Genomic DNA, 9,965 nt, shown 5'->3' with positions numbered 1-9,965 from the left:
CCAGAACCAGCCTTTGCCCCCTCCTGCACCACTGCCGATAATGTTGATAATGAATTAAACATAGAAACTGAAATATTGCACAAAAAGAGTTACAGAAAAAATTGTATGCTGATTTTAACAATAATTATGTGCGTAATGAGCATAATAGCTCCAGTGACGACAGCATTGGTATTGTGGTATTTAGAAGCGATGCACCCCTTGGAAATCCTCCTGCCTGCAAGAAACATCTCCACCACTGAAAGCCCTGTTCATTTAATTACTTACACTCTGTCCCCAATGGAAGAAAGACATAGAGAAGGCTATGGAAATAACACATTACTGCAAATAATGAAATTGACACATTCAATTTTGAAAAAGAATAACTGTTGGGTGTGTGCACATTTTCCACAGCATGGTGGCAAAGGAATAGGTTGGTACGTACAGCCACTGATTTTGAGCTCTGCATGTAGTGCATCCCTGAGTACATTATATTATGGAAAATGGAATAAAAGCGAAACAGGTCAATTAGATAACACAACATGAATGAATTTGAGGAAATTATTATGAGACCCATAGGTTGCTCTATATTTCATAGAGCACGAATGATAACCCCAAAAGCTACGCCCAAACCAATGCCACAAGATAGATTGTCCGTACCAGAAAAGTCATCTGTGATTGTATTTCGCATGAGATCAGAAGGAAATAAAGATGCAGTGCCTCCCTCTTATACGGTAAACTACAGCCCACGTTCTGTTCCTTTTTGCTTAAAGAAGAAAGGCTCCTATTTAGTAGGGACATTCACTAGATGTATGAATACAGCAATTCTTAATAGGGAAGTAGAACCAGTGTATGTAGGTGACCCTGTGTATTTTATATGTGGAGATAAAGCGTATCCCTGGTTACCTAGAAACTGGGGCGGTACATGCTATTTAGGACTTCTGTTTCCAGGAGTGTTTTTCTTAGAAACAGTAGACATGGCCAAACTATCTAGATCTAGGCCACGAAGAAGTATTTAAGGAGGATTGATGGCAGTAGACGTAGCAAAATCATTTATACCATTTTTGGCAGAAAGCAATAAACTCCCACAATATATGACGACTATCCAGAATCTTAGAAAAAATAAATGGAACGACCGATATATTATACAATATGACATAGGAAAAAGGGATTAGATTAATGACACTTCAGAACAGAATGGCTCTTGATGTAATCCTGGTTGATCGTGGTGGTGTTTGCAAAATCGTGGGATCAGCGTGCTGTGTATTTGTAAACGACTCCTCTCCTACAATTTTTGAAGCGATAAGAAAGCTACATGTCTTAAGCTCTGAACTACCCAAGAAGGGGGTTGGGATATAGGTTCTTGGTTTTGGGACTTATTATATTCAAGGGGGTGGAAACTTTGCGATCCTAGTAGCAGTACTAGGAATATTCATGACATGTTGTTGCATACACTGCCTACCTGTGATATGCACTGAAATTAGTGAAGGGTGTGTACAGATGATAGAAAAAAAGAGCACTATTAAATCAAGTACCTATGGTGATGAGGAAACAAAAACAGTGAAAGAATTCATGTCAATCAATATAGATGACAACAGAGAGAAAATTAATAATGTACAAGAATCAGATTCAGAATCAGATACTTGGTCAGAAGAAGATGCAATGTACGGATGAGACATTTGGCATACGGCCAAAAGGAGGGTGTGTCAATCCAGAAAAACAGACACCCTTCGATCATAAAGCTATGTATTATGTTGGCCGAAGACCAACCGTCTCATGCACTCAGTATTAGAGATATGTAACCATAAGCTTGACTAAAGTGCAGCCATTTTAGGGTGACTGAAATCGCCATTTTGTTTTCTCTAATGTTTGCCATTTGCTTTCTGTTCTAATGCTTCGCTGAAATAATATTCTGCTTTACTAGTGCACAATGCAAGGCCAAGGGAGACATGTTGAAACATAATAACCCATATAGAAATGCCCGGTCTCCTCCCGTGCGCTATCCTTGAAAGAGAGCAGCGAGGCATCCTAATCAGCCCGCAGGTGCCAGCAAGTCTCGAGAAAACAGTAGAAATATTAGAAACGACCATTAAATGACTTGAATTATGCTCTTCTTTGGGGCCCCCCTTTCCCGAGCCCTGTAGAGTCCTGGAGAGCAAGTTGACCCCCAGGATCCAAATAGAAACTATGAGATAGGAAGGCCTGGAATGTGGCTCTTCCCCCCCACACGCAGCTTGCTAGCGAGAACAGAAGCATTACGTTCTTTTCAACAAAGACTCATGTCTGCAGTCTCACAAAATTGCAAACTGTTGCTAAATAAATGTTTAAGGTGTCATACTCGTCACCATTGTCAATCATCGTGCTCGATTCAAAGGAAAAGTACAAGGGACGGTATTTGATGTGACACTACTGATTGCAAGATGCTTGTTTTGTATATATGTAACTGATGTACGTTTTTCACTCTCTTGCGTCCCCCGAGGTCTGGTAACACACGTCGCGGGGCGTGAGACCCAGTTGGCCAACTAAGACTATTTGCTTTGCAATAAACCCTAGATTTTGGGACTACAACCTTGTGTCTGGCGTATCCGTTTGTGTGTGGTGATTGTGCCTTGTTTCCACAACCGAGGGTCCCTCAGGTGCCCCTTCAGAGGGTGCTAGATGTTGTGACTTCAGCACGAAACCAGCGGGTGTGTGCTGAGTCATATGTGAAGTGATCGCATGTCCTCAGTAATAAAAAGGGGTGAGCGGCTTCCAGCTCGCCAGTTGCCTTCCAACTCCCTGGCTGGAGATTGTTTGTGTGCTGTGACACTATGCCCGCAATGGCCCTAGAAAGGCCGTCCTGCTTGCCAGGGCACCTCATCTTGGTGGGGCGCTGGACTGGCTGGCCCACGATGACAATTTGTGGGCCTTAGGTGCCTGAAGCAATACGTAATGCCTTGCTCCCCGCAGGATAAGTTGTGCTTTCAAGGCACCTATGCCAAGAATTCCAAACTGCCAGAGAGCGAAGGTCCAATTAGAATATTGGAATGTTGGTGAGCCATAGAAAACAATGGGTCAGCAGGGGGACTTAACCACTGTTACAAAGCTTGATGTTTCTTTCCCAATATTTGCATAAATGCTCTGTGTCCGTCTTAGCTAACATTCCACCAGGACAACGCTCACTACAAGGTTTCAAGCACCTTCGCATTCGAGAAGTGCAGTTGAGGAAGTGGAGTTGCTGTCTGGTTGTCCTGGTCTCCACGCTCCCATCAACAAAATTACTGGACTTTGTGTTACTTCTGTTCACTCTCTATGGGTTGGCTGGGTATGCTGTGACTCTTTTAAAAGACTCCAACACTGTGTTGATTATTAAGTAACTAAGTGAGAAACTCACATATTTTTCCTTTTACTTTCTTTGTGTTGGACTTCAACAGAGCACGCCCCGCCCTGACTCCCAGAACTCCTCATTACTTCGAGTGCATATGCATTCGAGAAGTGCAGTTGAGGAAGTGGCGTTGCTGTCTAGCTGGCGTTGGGCGTTGTAATCTATCGTGAGCCATTCCTGTGTTTACTAAAACAGTTGAACTATTGTGACGTCCAAAATGGCTACAGGTATATACCCATTAAAAACAGGCATGCCCTGTGACCCTGACATAGCCGATCCCAACCATTCATCTAGCATCCTTGCTAAAAGAATGCAACTTCTGGTAAATGTCAGGACGGGGGCTTTCAGAAAAAAAAAATACAGTGTTCGTTATCCTTGGCATCAGATATTCATCAATTTTCTGTCAATGATCCGAAATCAATGGACCCGAAATCAACGGATCCAGTGGAAGATTTCCCCATTCAAGTATCAGCAGAGGTACCAGGCATACAGATTTCGGTTGGTAATGCGTGTGTGCCGGCAAATCGAATGGAACAAACCACAAATGTGGTGTCTGTTCCTGAGAAAATAGGAGTGGATGTTACAAGCACCCCACTCGAGTCTTCACCGGAAATGGCAGATAGAATGCCCCAGGTTACAGCTGCTACTACATCTACAGGATCTGTAAAGCAGGCTAGTAGTGAAATGGACGCTAATAATGTTCCTGCCTTATTGCGGGCTTTGGAAACATCAGATTCCACACTACTCACTGCGTATAACAGCGGTGAACTGATGTCCATGCAGACAACTACCATGCTTTATAGCTCGCATTCATTACAAGAGGATTCATTACTCGACTTATCCCCCCAACTTTGCACGGTTCAAGCTCAACAGAAATTACGAGCTGCGCATGAGGCGTTGCTAGTTGTAAGGGGGGGTCGATGCAGACATGATAAATTTTATGAATACAACTAATAACACCTGCATTGATACTGGAGATGTGATTTATATTTGCTCAAACACAGGTGATTTAAACCAATCGAATCACAGGAGTATTTCTCCAGGAACTCAAAAAACGACACCTCCTAGGCAATTAACAATAGGAAATGAGACACAAATTCAATGCCATGAGTTGTCTAAATCACTGATTATGTTCTATAAGTCACCAGAGCATTCACTGAGCAATTCTGTTTCTTTTATAGCACCAACACCACGGGGTACCCAATTTGGTGAACTGGCCCAAGAGCATACTTTTTTCATAAACAGACAACGCTTTGGCCGTCCCTCTTTCCCTGAAGCACCAGTGTTAAATAATACTCCAAGCACTATGAACACTGCCCTAATCTCTATAGCAAGATTATACGAAGTACTTGAATGTAAAATGAATGTCCAAACAGAAATGTTAATGCAATTAGTAAGAGAGCTCTTAATCCACTCACATATCTAAACTGACCTTAAACTTACCCCTCCTAGTGGTCGCCAAGATTCCAATAGGGACTTCCTTACTTCCCTTGTCAGACCCTATCAAAGATCAAGCTAATTGCCCCAGAAACTTATCTAACACCACTTTTAAAAACGGAGTTATTGAGAATAAAAAAACATCAGACAGCCTTGAATGCCAGAGATATATCATGTGGTAACGTGCCTGTCAATACTATAAAAAAGGCTACAGCACTTTCACCTCCCTTTAGTACGGAAGAAATTAGGGCAACCTTACCCTTACACTTGCCGAAGGAGGTGGCAGGCACCCATAATGAACTCTCACACGTGGGGTAAAATTGTGATGGCCCAAAGCTGACTAATCCATTCATCTTTTTAGGGAAACCAACAACGTGCCATCACTCACAAAGGCATAAGCAGGTGACGACAATTAAGCAGAGGATCTCTAAAATTCCACAAAGAAATCGGTCCCTAAAAAACAATTTTTTCTAAAACCTGCTTAACCATGTTGAAAAAGAAAGATCTGAATCAAGTCCAGCCTAATCGGGCTACTAATGAACAGGCCCAAGGGGTGGTTCCCCCTCAGGTGCATGAACCCTTGAATAATTTGGTAGCCATGATCACTAACCCGAACACTCATGGCTGTGACAGAAAAAGACAGTCAGTCACAACAACTAGCTGTTGACCAACGAGAAATAGGTAAGCAAACCGGTCCTACCATTCAAGAACTTCAAAATGAAATTAGGGGATCTATAGCCCAATACATCTCAGATGCGAAAACATCTATTGCTATAGAAGAAAAAGAGACCCAGTCGCAACATACAGTTGTTGAGCAACGAGAGACAGGCAAGCAAATGTGTCCCACCATACATGAACTTCCAAACGGGATTAGAGAGTCTATGGCCCAATACATCATACAATCCAAAGATACATTGGGAAACACTGTCATCGCAGAAACCTCCTATGTCGATACCGAACTTGACCCCTTACTGAAGCGACCCCTGGGTGACAATGGCCCCTCTCCACCATTGGTGAATTTGCATGTCACAAATGTGACTAGCATCAAAGATTTAATAGGTCAAGATAGGCAATTTCATGACCGTGGTGAATATAGACACTGTCATCGTCTAATAATGACCTGTTGAGATCACCCATTTCAAAAATAAAATCTCAATTGCATGAGCATTTTGAACATATGTGCTGAGATCTCAACCTTACAAGATTTAACAAGCTCAGATATTGATCTAGTGGAATTCACTGACCATAGTGACCTGTCAACGGTAAGGTTATTTATGAGATCTGGGATTAAGCTTAATAGTCTTTGGCAGGCAAGATCAGAATTTTTTTATCTAGGTTTCCTTATCACACAGGACATAGTAACAGGGACAACCTCTGTGCCATCACAAATGCATCGCAGAGTATACCATAACATGGGGGACATAAATCAGAACAGCCAATTGAATAAAGGTTTGCATGGGAACTGGCAATCGCATACAAACAACTCAACAATGCAAGACAAATGAAAATGTAAACTTACTTTCCTGGAACACGCGGGGTCACAGACATTCTATAAACACGCAATGCGATGAACTGAATGCATTTGATATAATCGTGCTCCAGGAAATGTGGCTCACTAGTGAACCTGTATGGGATTTATACTATATCTCAATAATTCCAGCTATTAACAATTTATTTGGCCGTCCAATGGCAGGCCTTCTTATAGCTGCCAAAAAATCCATGAATTTCAAGATAAGACCGTGCATTTCTCCATCATATATTCAAGTGGTAAAAATATATACTTACGATTGCTATAATCAATGTTTACTGGGGCAAACAGCAATTAGCCTCGGAGAAGTTCTTTACATATATGAATGAGGTTTTTAATTCCTTAGAATTGGATAAAACTATCAGTCACACCTTAGTCATGGGTGATTTTAGCCTTGATTTATTATTACGTAAGACCAAGGATTACTCATATGATGAATTACCCTGGATAGATATGATGAGGGAGAGAAACTATGCCATGTTGAATGGGTCTATCAAGGGGGGGGATATCCCGGCTAAGGCATCTTGGCATAGTGAAGCATCTTCAGCCTGTCTTGATGACATTTACTCTGACAGGACATTCCTGAATATGATCACTTCATTGGTGGTGAAAAGCAACAATCTAAGTGATCATGACCAACTATGTTTGTCATGGAAATGGACAGGTATTCCGGACACCAAATCTTGCGTAAACAGCAGGAACTAGCGCACATTGTTGATAATCAGGCAGGAAACCACATAAGATTGACGAATCATAAGTTGTCGCTGGTTGAATGTGTCCTGGAATATGATCTAGGTGTCATAAATCACCAATGTATCAATTGAAAAGGATACGGTAACCAAAAAAGGATACAATTGGTAGGGCTCTTCCGGATCCTTTTCACACGACTTGATTGTAGGTAGGTCAAATTAGACCTTCCAAATGATACAACTCTCTGACTGATAAAACAGGCAGAGAGATGGATCACTGGAAAGGGCGTGGGTATTGTATCGTGAGATATGCCTAGGATAGATAAAGTATCATAAGAAACTGTCCCAAACTCAAATCACTATGATAGCACAGTATTAGCATTAATTCGAAACACTAACCTTAAGGCCAAACTGAAGAATTCAACGAAAGTCTCATGAAGAAAACCAGGAGTGGAAACAACGATAAAGGAGGGGAAGATTAGTCAGGGAGACTTATCCCGAACGGCACGAGGCTCACGCTAGATACCGGGTTGGTGCACCACAGGATAGCGTTCAAAGTACTGTGCACAATCACCTTCCAATAGTTCATGAAATACTTTCTTTCCCACGAAGAACAAAATTAGATTTTCACCTGTTAACTGTCACAGGCACCAATGGTTCAAAGAAGTTTAGAAAACCACGTGCAGGATTGCACGCAACAGCGTACACGCAGCCAGGCCAGCCGTGCTTGGAGACAGCGTTTCCGCGTGAAGATTTAGCAAGCAAACAGGATACACGCAGCTCAGGACCGCCGCGCTTGCAGACAGCGTCCGCGTGGAGATTTGGCACGCGAACAGGATACGCGCAGCTCAGGACAGCCGCGCTTGCAGACAGCGTCCACGTGGAGATTTGGCACGCGAACAGGATAAGCGCAGCTCAGGACAGCCGCGCTTGCAGACAGCGTCCGCGTGGAGATTTGGCACGTGAACAGGATACACGCAGCTCAGGAATTAGCGTGTTGAGGAAAACACGCTCAAAAAAGGCCAAAGAAGTTGCTGAAGAGAATGCGAGAATGCAGGTTAGGAGTTCAGCTACAAAACGCCAAAATTGACTTAATCAGAAGCAGCGATCGGCGTTTCCACGCTGCTTATGTACGCACTGCCGTGATACACGTGACGGAACTAAGTCACGTGAATTTTAACGACGTGAAAAATGCAGACGTCGTTTTCCGGGCAATGCATCAAACAACCTCCATTTCGAGTAGAATGGTCTAGTGGTTCTATGGGCGTAACTCATTTTGTATGAAGAGGTCGTTCCTGGTCCAGAGATATGTCCAGCAGGCATGACAGTGGCACCCCCCAAAGGAGCAGCCTCTCCCCTTTTCGAGTGGAATCGCCTTAATAAAGCAGGAGCATGAATGTTAGACAGAGGTTCCCAGGACCTATCCTCGGGACCATAACCTTTCCAATCCACCAGATAATATGGTTTCCCAGACCGTAGCCTCATATCCAGTATGTCTTTTACTTCATATTCGTCTGACCCTTTCACAGAAATAGCAACAGGCCGTATAGGCAATCTAGTAGCATCCGAGCACGGTTTGATGAGGGACACGTGGAATACAGGATGCACTCGCCACCGTTGTGACAATGCCAGACGGACAGCAGCCGGATTTATAACGTGGAGCACTTCATATGGCCCAATGTATTTAGGCAACAATTTCTTTTTACCAGGTATCCTCAAGTTTTTTGTGGACAGCCATACCTTCATACCTGCTTTGTAGACAGGTGCAGGGATTCTATGAGCATCGGCATAGGTCTTATCTCGTTTCTTAGCTTGCTCCAATTGCTGCTTAACTTTCGTCTGTAGACTCTTTAGATCTCTAATATTACGTCCTGCTGCAGGAGTATCCAAAGACAAACTGGAATCCAAAGGAATGGATCGTGGGTGTTGCCCATACAAAGCATAGAAAGGCGAAGTACCTATGGCACTATGGTAGGAATTATTATAGGCGAACTCTGCTGCCGGCAGAACATTGAGCCAATCTGACTGAAACTGCAGGCACAAACATCGCAGATATTGTTCCATAGTGCTATTGACTCTCTCAGTCTGTCCATCCGTTTGAGGGTGATAAGCACTAGACAACCTGTCATCAATTATATGCCGAATTTAGTGCTCTCCAAAAACGTGACGCAAATTGTGAGCCCCGGTCAGTGATTATCACTGAAGGTAAGCCAAAAAAATGGAATATATGCCGGATGAATAGATCAGCCAGACCAGCAGCTGTTGGTAAACCAATACAGGGGATAAAAAGCGCCAATTTTGTAAAGTAGTCCACCACCACCCATATGGTATCGTAGCCTTTATTTCTTGGAAGTTCTACCACAAAATCCATTGATGATATGTCCCATGGTTTTTTAGGAACAGGTAGGGACTGGAGTAAACCCACTGGTTTGCCAGGAGTGTTCTTACATTGACTGCATACAGAACATGTTGAAACATAATTTATAACATCTTGTGTTATAGACGGCCACCAACACCATCTTTTCAGCAACTCTAGGGTCTTCTTCTGTCCAGGATGGGCGGCAATCAAGGAATCATGACCCCAACTGAGGGCCTTGTTCCGAGTGGTACCAGTTGGTAGATAGAGTACTCCTTGTTTGAAAGGCAAACCATTGTATATATCAATATTCAATTCCTGAATCAATTGTGGATTTAGTTTCACCCACTCCTGTAACTCGTTTTTTAGGGAAGGTTGTGCAGAACTACATATCACGTGATCTGCCAACAACTTATTTTGCACCGATGGTTCTTCCTTCACCTCTTCACCGATGCGAGACAAAGCATCCGACTTGACATGTTGTCTGGCAGGGCGATAAGTAATTCGAAAATCGTATTGAGCAAAAAAAACATGCCATCTGGCCTGTCTAGCTGTAAGACATTTCATAGTTTTGAATGCCTGAAGATTTCTATGATCCGAATACACCAGCACCTG

The sequence above is a fragment of the Ambystoma mexicanum genome, chromosome 4q, assembly GCF_040938575.1.
Source record: "Ambystoma mexicanum isolate Mex_15411 chromosome 4q, UKY_AmexF1_1, whole genome shotgun sequence".
NCBI lineage: Eukaryota > Metazoa > Chordata > Amphibia > Caudata > Ambystomatidae > Ambystoma > Ambystoma mexicanum.
Note: the sequence above shows the minus strand (reverse complement) of the source record.